Below are 12,051 nucleotides of genomic sequence, written 5' to 3'. Positions count from 1 at the left end.
CCTTGACTAGATGGACCTTTCTTGGCAAAGTAATGTCTCTGCTTTTTAATATGCTGTCTAGGTTGGTCATAACTTTCCTTCCAAGGAGTAAGCGTCTTTTAATTTCATGGCTGCAGTCACCATCTGCACTCATTTTGGAGCCCCCCAAAATAAAATATGACACTGTTTCCACTGTCTCCCCATCTATTTCCCGTGAAATGATGGGACCGGATGCCATGATCTTAGTTTTCTGAATGTTGAGCTTTAAGCCAAATTTTTCACTCTCCTCTTTCACTTTCATCAAGAGGCTTTTTAGTTGCTCCTCACTTTCTGCCATAAGGGTAGTGTCATCAGCATATCTGAGGTTATTGATATTTCTCCCAGCAATCTTGATTCCAGCTTGTGCTTCTTCCAGCCCAGTGTTTTTCATGATGTACTCTGCACATGAGTTAAATAAGCAGGGTGACAATATACAGCACTTGACGTACTCCTTTTCCTATTTGGAACCAGTCTGTTGTTCCATGTCCAGTTCTAACTGTTGCTTCCTGACCTGCATACAGGTTTCTCAAGAGGCAGGTCAGGTGATCTGGTATTCCCATCTCTTTCAGAATTTTCCACAATTTATTGTGATCCACACAGTCGAAGGCTTTCGTGTAGTCAATAAAACAGAAATAGATGTTTTTCTAAAACTCTCTTGCTTTTTCAATGATCCAGCAGATGTTGGCAATTTGATCTCTGGTTTCTCTGCCTTTTCTAAAACCAGTTTGAACATCTGGAAGTTCACGGTTCACATATTGCTGAAGCCTGGCTTGGAGTATTTTGAGCATTACTTCACTAGAGTGTGAGATGAGTGCAATTGTGCGGTAGTTTGAGCATTCTTTGGGATTGGAATGAAAACTGATCTTTTCCAGTCCTGTGGCCACTGCTGAGTTTTCCAAATTTGCTGGCATATTGAGTGCAGCACTTTCACAGCGTCATTGTTCAGGATTTGAAATACCTCAACTGGAAATCCATCACCTCCACTGGCTTTGTTCGTAGTGATGCATTCTAAGGCCCACTTGCCCACATCCAAGGTCAGGGGCGGCGGCCGAGAGGAGCAACCCAACCTCCAAGGAACGGCGGCTGCGCAGGCAGGAGGGCCGAGAGGAGCTACTCCACGTTCAAGGTCAGGAGGGGTGGCCGTGAGGAGATACCCCTCATCCAAGGTAAGGAGCAGCAGCTGCACTTTGCTGGAGCAGCTGTAAAGAGATACCCCATGTCCAAGGTAAGAGGAACCCAAGTAAGATGCTAGGTCTTGCGAGAGGGCATCAGAAGGCAGACACACTAAAACCATAATCACAGAAAACTAGCCAATCTGATCACACAGACCATAGTCTTGTATGACTCAGTGAAACTAAGCCATGCCGTGTGGGGCCACCCAAGGCGGACAGGTCATGGTGGAGAGGTTCTGACAGAATGTGATCCACTGGAGAAGGGAATGGCAAACCACTTCAGTATTCTTGTCTTGAGAACCCCATAAACAGTATGAAAAGGCAAAATTATAGGATACTGAAAGAGGAACTCCCCAGGTCAGTAGGTGCCCAATATACTACTAGAGATCAGGGGAGAAATAACTCCAGAAAGAAAGAAGGGATGGTGCCAAAGCAAACACAATACTCAGTTGTGGATGTGACTGGTGATAGAAGCAAGGTCCACTGCTGTAAAGAGCAATATTGCATAGGAACCTGGAATGTTAGGTCCATGAATCAAGGCAAATTTGAAGTGGTGAAACAGGAGATGGCCAGAGTGACTGTCAACATTCTAGGAATCAGCTAACTAAAATGGACTGGAATGGGTGAATTTAACTCAGATGACCATTATATCTATTACTGTGGGCAGGAATCCCTTAGAAGAAATGGAGTAGCAATCATGGTCAACAAAAGAGTCCGAAATGCAATACTTGGATGCAATCTCAAAAACGACAGGATGATCTCTGTTCGTTTCCAAGGCAAACCATTCAATATCACGGTAATCCAAACCTATGCCCCAACCAGTAATCCTGAAGAAGCTGAACAGTTCTATGAAGACCTACAAGACCTTTTAGAACTAACAGCCAAAAAAGATATCCTTTTCATTATAGGGGACTGGAATGCAAAAGTAGGAAGTCAAGAAACACCTGGAGTAACAGGCAAATTTGGCCTTGGAGTACGGAATGAAGCAGGGCAAAGGCTAACAGAGTTTTGACAACAGAATGCACTGGTCATAGCAAACACCCTCTTTCAACAACACAAAAGAAGAGTCTACACGTGGACATCACCAGATGGTCAACACTGAAATCAAATTGATTATATTCCCATATCTAGAGTTACATTATTACAATCATTGATCTCATATGGAATTATATATATATATATATATATATATATATATATCATCATTTTGTCAGTTGCTCAAGTCACCTACTTGGTAATGTGAGACAGCAATTTTTTGAAACAGACAACATAGAAAATAATATAACTAGCAGTTAGCATAAGGTCACAAGCCAGAATTTAAGTCAAGAACTTTCATTAGGTATAGCCCAGTACACCACAGGTTATCTGACTTAGTTAAATGATTATAGCCAGAGGTTAATCTCCTGGTTGTACATCATGGAACATTTGATCTTTATCCAAAGATTAACTACTGATATAAGTTTTAGAAACAAAGTTGGAGTATCATTTTAACAACTTAATTAAAATCTAAACAATAAAACATAACAACAGGGAACTATCTCAGAAGTGAATAACAAGATTAGAATGTGCTCAAGAGTAGTGTTGGTGGGTTTTCAGCAAGGGTCTGCAGTAACTCTGATAACAAACTCAATCAACTTTTTTGGGCCTGCAGTCCAGATCATGGCAAATTACTGTGTTTGTGTTGTGCACAGCACACTTTTTGCTTTTAATATTGGCTCATTAGTGAATCAAGTTCCATTCCTGTCCCATTCCCTCAATTTATTCCTCTTCCACAAGATGCATTTGTTTCTTTTGATACAAATTGTTGAATTCAATTTTATCTTTAAAATTTCTGTGCAGTATTTTTTTAATTTATTTGATTTTAATCGAAGGGTAATTGCTTTACAATATTGTGTTGATCAATATCAATCAGCCATGGTTACATGCGTGTCCCTTCCCACCTGAACTTCCCTCCCATCTCCCAACCCATTTCACCCTTCTAGGTTGAATTAAGCACCAGATTTGAATTCTCTATGTCATACAGCAAATATCTGCCAAGTATCTAATTTTGCATATGGTAATATATATGTTTCAATGCTACTCTCTCAATTCATCCCACCCTCTCCTTCCCCCTCTGTGTCCACAAGTCTGTTTTCTTAGGCTGCATCTCCACTGCTGCCCTGCAGATAAATTCATCAGTACCATCTTTCTAGATTCCATATATATGTTATTACATGATATTTGTCTTTCTCTTTCTGACTCACTTCACTCTGTATAACAGGCTCTAGGTTCATCCACCTTGTTAGAACTGACTCAAATATGTTCCTTTTTATGGCTGAGTAATATTCCCTTGTGCATGTGTACCACAACTTCTTTCTCCATTCATCTGTCAGTGGACATCTAGGTGGCTTCTGTGTCCTAGCTATTCTAAATAGTACTGCAATGACCATTGCAGTACATGTGTCTTTTTAGATTATGGTTTCCTCAGGGTATGTGGAATTGTTGGGTCACATGGTAGTTTTAGTCCTAGTTTTTATTTTATTTTATTTTTTGCATTTAAAAAATTATTAAATTTATTTATTTTTAATTGAAGGCAATTGCTTTATAGTACTGTATTGGTTTCTGTTAAACATCAACATGACTCAACCATAGGTACACCTATGTCCCCTGCTGAATCTCCAAATCTGATAGCCCAGATGAAGTTGCTGGGCACTCACTCACCACTTTTCTTTTCCCACACAGGCGTGGTCATCTCCACCAGATAAATCAGTCCCATACAGTGTTTTCTTATGGAGGCAAGCAGAGGAAATATTGCTGTGACCAACTCTACTGCAACATGGCTTACATTTTTCTTATTATTTCCCTCCAATGATGTAACTGGATTCTCCTTTCAGGAATGCCATTCTTCTGCATATTCTCCCATGGATGAATACCGACATGGCTTATCATTAACCTCACTTTTTGCCTAATAGCAAACCGAGAAGTCTAGGTAGTTTCTCCGGCTCTCCTAGTTCTGCAGCCATATAGAGATATGTTTGTTTGTACCAGCTTTGCTCATGGGTGAGACTTATGCCAAGTCCTTGGGAATAGTTTGTGTGTCCCAGGGCCCTGATGCCCAGGAGTCTGGAGCCAAAATGCAGGAGGGGCAGCAATTCTCTGGTCCATGCAAGAACCCTTTTTTTCCACTGAGCCTTCCTGGACCTCTGTAATGTATTCCAGATGGTGGTGTACATGAGGCCAAGGCAGAAAATGCAGCAATCTCTTGTTTGTGTTGCTAAAACTCTGCAGACAGTTAGTTTCTGATTTGAGCTATAGGTGCAACAGGGGTATCAGCTGGTGCAGGGAATGTGGCAAAATGTAAGCAAGTGATTTCTAAGTGCTCAGTTCAGTCCAGTTCAATTCAGTCATTCAGTCATGTCCAACTCTTTGTTACCCTATGGACTGTGACAGGGAGGACTGCAGGCCTCCCTGTCCATCACCAACTCCCAGAATTTACTCAAACTGATATCCATTGAGTTGCTGATACCATCCAACCATCTCATCCTCTGTCGTCCCCTTCTCCTCCCACCTTCAACCTTTCCCAGCATGAGGGTCATTTCCAATGAATCAGTTCTTTGCATCAAGTGGCCAAAGTATTGGAGTTTCAGCTTCAGCATCACTCCTTCCAATGAATATTCAGGACCTATTTCCTTTAAGATGGACTGGTTGGATCTCCTTGCTGTCCAAGGGACTCTCAAGAGTCTTCTCCAATACCACAGTTCAAAAGCATCAATTCTTTGGTGCTCAGTTTTCTTTATAGTCCAGCTCTCACATCCACACATGACCACTGGAAAAACTATAGGTTTGACCAAATGGACCTTTGTTGACAAAATTATGTCTCTGGCTTTTAATATGCTGTCTAGGTTGGTCATAGCTTTCCTTCCAAGGAGCAAGTGTCTCTGAATTTCATGGCAGTGGTTACCATCTACAGTGATTTTTGGAGCCCCAAAAACAAACGCCTGTCACTGTTTCCATTGTTTGCCCATCTATTTGCCATGAAGTGATGGGACCAGATGCCATGATCTTAGTTTTCTGAATGTTGAGCTTTAAGCCAATTTTTTCCCTCTCCTCTTTCACTTTCATCAAGAGGTTCTTTAGTTTTTCTTCGCTTTCTGCCATAAGTGTGGTACCATCTGCATATCTGAGATTATTGATATTTTTCCTGGCAATCTTGATTCCAACTTGTGCTTAATCCAGCCCAATGTTTCTCATGATGTACTCTGCATATAAGTTAAACAAGCAGAGTGAAAATATACAGCCTTGACGTATTCGTTTCCTGATTTGGAACCAGTCTGTTGTTTCATGACCAGTTCTAACTTGCTTCTTAACCTGCATACACATTTCACAAAAGGCAGGTGAGGTGGTCTGGTATTCCCATCTCTTGAAGAATTTCCACAGTTTGTTGTGATCCATGCTGCCAAAGGCTTTGGCATAGTTAATAAAGCAGAAGTAGATGTTCCTCTAGAACTCTTTTGCTTTTTCAATGATCCAATGGGTATTGGTAATTTGATCTCTGGTTCCTCTGCCTTTTCTAAATCCAGCTTGAACATCTAGAAGTTCACAGTTCACGTACAGTTGAACTTGGAGAATTTTGAGCATTACTTTGCTAGTATGGGAGATGAGTGCAATTGTGTGGTAGTCTGGGCATTCTTTGGCATTGCCTTTCTTTGGATTTGGAATGAAAACTGATCTTTTCCAGTCTTGTGGCCACCGCTGAGTTTTCCAAATATGCTGGCATATTGAGTGCAGCACTTTAACAGCAGCATCTTTTAGAATTTGAAATAGCTCAACTGGGATTCCATCACCTCCACTAGCTTTGTTTTTAGTGATGCTTCCTAAGGCCCACTTAATTTCGCATTCCAGGATGTCTGGCTCTAGGTGAGTGATCACATCATCGTGATTATCTGGGTCGTGAGGATCTTTTTTGTACAGCTCTTCTGTGTACTCTTGCCACCTCTTCTTAATACATTCTGCTTCTGTTAGGTCCATATCATTTCTGTCTATTGTGCCCATCTTTGCATGAAAAGTTTCCTTGGTATCTCTAATTTTCTTGAAGAGATCTCTAGTCATCCCCATTCTATTGTTTTCCTCTATTTCTTTGCATTGATCACTGAGGAAGACTTTGCTTAATGTCTAGTGCATAATTAAATTTCCATAATGAACATAAATATATCTTTTTAGAGTTAGTTTTTAGATTAAGAATCTAAATTAGGCCCCCTCAGTCCCTCTTTCCTCTGTACATCCGCATGCAAGGGACTCATTCTTGTGTTATTTCCTTCCTGTAGAATGAACACAAGTCCACTTTTATTTTCTGTTTCTTAATAATCACTGAAGTTAAAGTACATTGTATTTGCTTCTTATTTACTCAGATGCTGTTTATAACTTGCAAATGAAAACATTCTTGTCTCTGGAAATTTTGAGGATACAATTTGGAATGTTTGCCTTGTAGACTGGATAAAAATTGTGTAGTCCCATAGTTGAAAATTATGTTTTATTTGATGGCCTTACTGAGGATTAGTAACCAGGAAACAGTCTCTCAGATAACTTTGAGGAACAGTTCCAAATCATTTAGGGAGGAGCCAGGATATACTGGATATTTTCCTAAAACACAAAATCCAGAAACTTATAGTTGAACATTAAAAATTACCACTAACCACACAAAAAACTAAAATATATCAAGTTAATAGCTTTAGTTATTTTATATGTAAGGGCAGATGCAAGAGTCTGAGCTTATTGAAATCATTCCTCTGATATGCATCTTAACCATCTAGGGCCAGTATCCTGTTTTTCTCCGTACTGAATTTCAGTCAGGATGCAGCTGCCCTGGCTGATGGCTTTAAGATCCCAACATCTTTTGTTTACTGAAATGACAGGGGATATCCTTTGTCCACACCATCATATGAGAAAAAGAGAAAATGAGCTCACACAAGGTCTCCTGGGTTCTATGGCTCAAGCAGATTTGAAAAGTTAAAGTGAAGTCGTTCAGTCACGTCCGCCTCTTTGCGACCCCATGGACTGTAGCCTACCAGGCTCCTCTGTCCATGGGATTTTCCAGGCAAGAGTAATGGAGTGGGTTGCCATTTCCTTCTCCAGGGGATCTTCCTGACCCAGGGATTGAACCCAGGTGTCCCTCATTGCAGGCAGACGTTTTACCGTCTGAGCCACCAGGGAAGCCCAAGCAGAGTTAGGAACCCTCTAAGATTCTGTGTGAATTCTTGAGTGTGGCCTTTTATGGGGGTGGGGGGCAGCGGGGGGCATGGTGGTGGTGGATATTAATTAGAGATTTAATAAAAATCTCAAAGTCCCTTCGACCAAGGAAAGCTAAGTGACACCTGACTTAAAAGGGCACTCCCCTAAATCCTTTCAAGTGAATCAATCTTGGGACCTCACTGCCACAGGAGAGAAGAAAAATGAGGGGACAGAAGTAGGAGAAGAAGGCAGTTAAGGATAGAGTCAAAGACTGAGCAGAGGGAGAAAGTTATGAGAAAGGCAGTTTCTGTGACAGAGCCCCTCAGGATGGGCAGAGGTAAAATCCTGGTCTTGATATCAAGCCCTTTGCGGCCTGCCTTTGTTTTTAATTCAACCCATGTGTAGACCTCAGTAGATAAAAACCAGGCCCAGGACCAAGGTCTGGGCAAACTCATTCATTATTGCCCCAGTTGAACCACATTGTCCACTGAAAGAGAAAACCAAACTGATCATACATTATCAGTTAGGCAGATTATTCCTATTACTTTGCATTAGTGAAGTGTAAACCTCACCAGTTTTCAGGTTGGAATGGTCCTAACAGTTTAGGAAAAAAAGAGATTGTAATTCAAGTTTGTTAATTTACTTATTTATGTAAATACTGGTATAGTCAGTTGACCAAAGTGAATGAACAAGTAAGTGAACAAGAAAGAACATTGCACATTTTAAGCCATTACATATTTTGGGTCTGATACAGCTGTTTGACACATGAACACTCATAGGGTTTAACTTCTTCTCCTGACTATACTTGGTTCTAGATTATTTATTTTTATCCTTTACGTGGGAAAAAGATCTACAATACCAGAAACAAAATGGGAATGGAGAAATGGTGGGGGCCGGTATCCAGCCATACAGGCATGTGTGAGGAAGCATGACCACCTTCTCCTTGTTCCATATTCACCTCTTCATTCCTTCCATCATTTCTTCCTCCACCCACAGCTCTGATCACCTCTGGTTTGAGGAGGACAACAGTGCAGTGCCAGGAACAGCCTAGACAGGAAGGTGGGTATTGGTTCTGGAGACAGAAGGGACAGTGAGCCTGGTCTCCCCAGGTGCTTGCTGGCCCTGTGCTACAATCCCAGATGCCCCCTCTTCTGCTTTCTTCTCTTGCTCTTCCTCTCACTCTCCACCCCAGGCTGCATAGATTCCCACAGGCCTGGTCTGTCACTAGGCAGGTGTATCTCGACTCCTCCCCAGGGATGGCCTTTACTCATGTTTACTTCTGTAAGATAGTCTCTTGTCTTGAGGCTCCTCCCAGGTGAGGAGGCTCCCAGTTGAGCTCCGTGTGCTCTGTATCTTGGGTCAGCTCTTCCTCATCAGCAGCTATCCAAACATCTATTTCTCGAGGGAAATTTACATAAAAAATATCACCTGGCATTTCAGTAAACAAAGGATGCTGCAGCTACCAAGTCATCAGCCTCCACAGACAATCAGGATGGTGCACACTGAGAGGAACTAAGGATGGAGATAAACAGGATACTGGCCCTAGATGACTAAGATGCATATGAAAGAAATAATTCAAAAAGCCCAGACTCTTGCATCTTCCTGTGAAGTGATAGTCACTCAGTCATGTCTGACTCTTTTTGACCTTATGGACTGTAGCCTGCCAGGCTCCTCTGTCCATTTAATTATCCAGGCAAGAATACTGGAGTGGGTTGCCATTTCCTTCTCCAGGGGATCTTCTCAACCCAGGGATTGAACGCAGGTCTCCTGCATTGCAGGTGTAGTCTTTACCATCTGTGCCACCAGGGAAGCCCCCTCGCATCTTCCTATACATAGAAAAGTATTAGATTGAGGATCGAGATGGCAGAGGAGTACTTAGATATGGAGTGCATATCTCTCTATGGTGGCATCAGGAATACATCTACAGATGCAGCATTTCCCACAAAATACCAGCTAGATGATAGTAGGAGTCTTTGACCACCAGAGGAGATTTTATGGATATGTGCCTGGCTGGGTAGGATGAAAGAAAGAAAGGGGAAGGAGAAGAGCACACAGGACTGGATCTGTTCCTGGGAGTGGGGTAACTGAAGCAGGGGAGAGACTCCCACATCCAGAGAAATTTATTGAGATAGAAACAGAGCATTTGAGGCTGTCAGAGGAGGGGTGAAGCAACTGATACATGACAGTCTGAATAGAGTGAGAACCACAAAGACAATCCCTGATGCAGCCTTACGTACCTGGGACTGGGGCGTGGACCCACTGGTACACACGGGAGCTGGAAGTGAGAGTGTGGGGATTGGAGAGCAATCCTGGGATGAGAACTGCTGTTGAATGCAGGGAGGTGGCCTGATGGAACAAGAGGGAAGAAGTCCACAATGGGGAATGGCTTTGGTGGGAAGCCAGGTGGACACAGAGTCACATGCAGGGGGTTTAGCCACCACTGTTGCCTCTCTCTCCCCACACCCTGGCACCAGCTGCTGAATAGAGAAGAACCCCAGGCAGGGCTGCCCTTTGAGAGCTAGCTTCCAAAGCTAGAAAAGGCACCTAATAGAGCTACATCTATTGCACCCATGGCCACCAGCTTCCCTGTGCACCTGTCACGTTTGGGGTCCTCATGATCCAAGCAGCCACAACACCTCCTTCCCTGTCCTCACTGGGGCAGACCCAAGTCTTCAAAGGCAGCCTTGGGAGCAGATTCCTGTGGATGATCCACAAGCAGAGGTGGAGATAAACCCACAGTTGAGCTCCAGGGGCAGAGCAACTTAAGGAAAAGGATCAAAAACCTTTCCATCAGCTGCACAAATGCAGATAACATCCAAGTCTACAATCAACTACGTAGACTCTGTGTCTGTGGAATATATGAAACCACAGTGAGTATTTTTAACAAAAGAGAGCACTGTAGCTCTGACAGCCATGGACTTTGGAGGCATCTGATCATGTCCAACAAAATAAAACTGGAAGTCCATTACTTTTTACTTCTGCTCCTATGTAGGACTCAGAGAGCACCAGAGTAATATTGACTTAGATGCTTTACATTCTTAATATTTTAAGGATCTTAGTTCACTACTAGTATTAATAAAAGAATGTTAAGTCATGGGTTAAGTACTAATATATTCACAATTATTTATTAACTACATATATGAATAATTTTATTGGTATACAACAGGTCTCATAACCATAAACTAAAAAGAGAAAATGAAAATACTTAGAAAAATAACATACATGAGAATTTTAGTATTTTCTATTCTTGCCCCATGAGATATCCAGCTCACCTCTTTAACTCACCTCTACTAGCTTTGTTTGTAATAGTGCTTCCTAAGGCCCACTTGACTTCACACTCCAGGATATCTGGCTCTAGGAGAGTAATCACATCTTCATGGCTATCTGGATCATTGAGATCTTTTATTACAGTTCTGTGTATTCTTGCCACCTTTTCTTAATCTCTTTTGCTTCTGTTAGGTCATTACTGTTTCCCTGATCGTGCCCATCCTTGCATGAAATGTTCCCTTGATATCTCCAACTTTCTTGAAGAGATCTCTGCTGCTGCTGCTGCGTTGCTTCAGTTGTGCCCAATTCTGTGTGACCCCATAGATAGCAGCCCACCAGGCTCCTCCTTCCCTGGCATTCTCCAGGCAAAAATACTGGAGTGGATTGCCATTTCCTTCTCCAAGGCATGCATGTTAAGTCACTGCAGTCATGTCCGACTCTGTGCGACCCCATGGACAGCAGACCACCAGGCTCCTCTGTCCACGGGATTCTCCAGGCAAGAATACTGGAGTGGGTTGCCATTGCCTTCTCTGAAGAGATCTCTAGCCTTTCCCAATTTATAGGCCTAACAGAAACAAATAAACAGAAAATAGAACAGCCTAGGAAGATCAGATAGAACATGTACATCTCAAATACACAGAGCAATATGAGTTTCCCTTAAGATTTTACCACACTGGCTTTTGATCTTTAACTGTGTGTATGTTAAAGTGTCCCCTCAATATTTAGAGTGTGATTTAATTTCTCCAGTTAACTAGGTACTTGCAAGTATGAGCTCCATACATCCTAAAATGGAGCACCTCAGTGTCTTTTGACTGAGCCGCTGGTATTCCTCAGTAACTTCAAACAGAGCCCCCCTCCCCAGTGCCTTCCACTGTGCGGTATTTCCTTGGTACCTTTCAACCAGCCCCCCTCAGTATCTTTCAGTTGGGTAGATATTCCTCAATATCTTTCAACCAAGTCCCATTCAGTATCTCAGTCCATGGGGTGGGTATGTTCCAGCGTCTTTCAACACCACCCACCCCACAATATCTTTCAACTGAGGACAATACCTGCTATATCCCACCAAATAAAAATTCAGGACCTTCAATTTCAGTACAGGAGATCGGAGAACCAGGAGAGATTTACTCAAATGTGTTCTGAGCTCCTGAAGAAGTGGGTGGGGACAAGTGTGCCTCTGCTGGTACCAAGGCTCCAGTTTCTCAAAGAGTTCAGGCAGAGGAGAGGAATCTGCTCTGGGTCCCTTTATCAGTTGGCCAAAACTATCGACTAAAAAATTAGTCACAGCCTGAAAGCAGAGAGTTATTTTATTTGATGAGAATATAAAGAACTTTGATCCTGGAAGACAGCACCTCAGTAGTCCTGAGAGACTGCTCCAAGGAGGCAGAAG

The 12,051-nt window shown here is 42.4% G+C and overlaps 1 long non-coding RNA gene across 1 annotated transcript; it reads right to left on the bottom strand.

The window, feature by feature from the left end:
* Positions 1–6,682: 6,682 nt before the first annotated feature.
* On the bottom strand, positions 6,683–10,091 carry LOC139034372 (uncharacterized). The gene is made up of 3 exons (XR_011486826.1): positions 9,992–10,091; positions 9,635–9,743; positions 6,683–6,809 (listed from the first exon to the last, which is right to left on the bottom strand). It is a non-coding gene; the product is annotated as an uncharacterized lncRNA (long non-coding RNA).
* Between the last annotated feature and the right edge of the window lie 1,960 nt (positions 10,092–12,051).

This window comes from Odocoileus virginianus, chromosome 3, assembly GCF_023699985.2.
Source record: "Odocoileus virginianus isolate 20LAN1187 ecotype Illinois chromosome 3, Ovbor_1.2, whole genome shotgun sequence".
In the NCBI taxonomy this organism is placed as follows: Eukaryota; Metazoa; Chordata; class Mammalia; order Artiodactyla; family Cervidae; genus Odocoileus; species Odocoileus virginianus.
The sequence above is the reverse complement of the archived record's forward strand: the minus strand, read 5'-3'. Positions and strand labels throughout refer to the sequence as shown.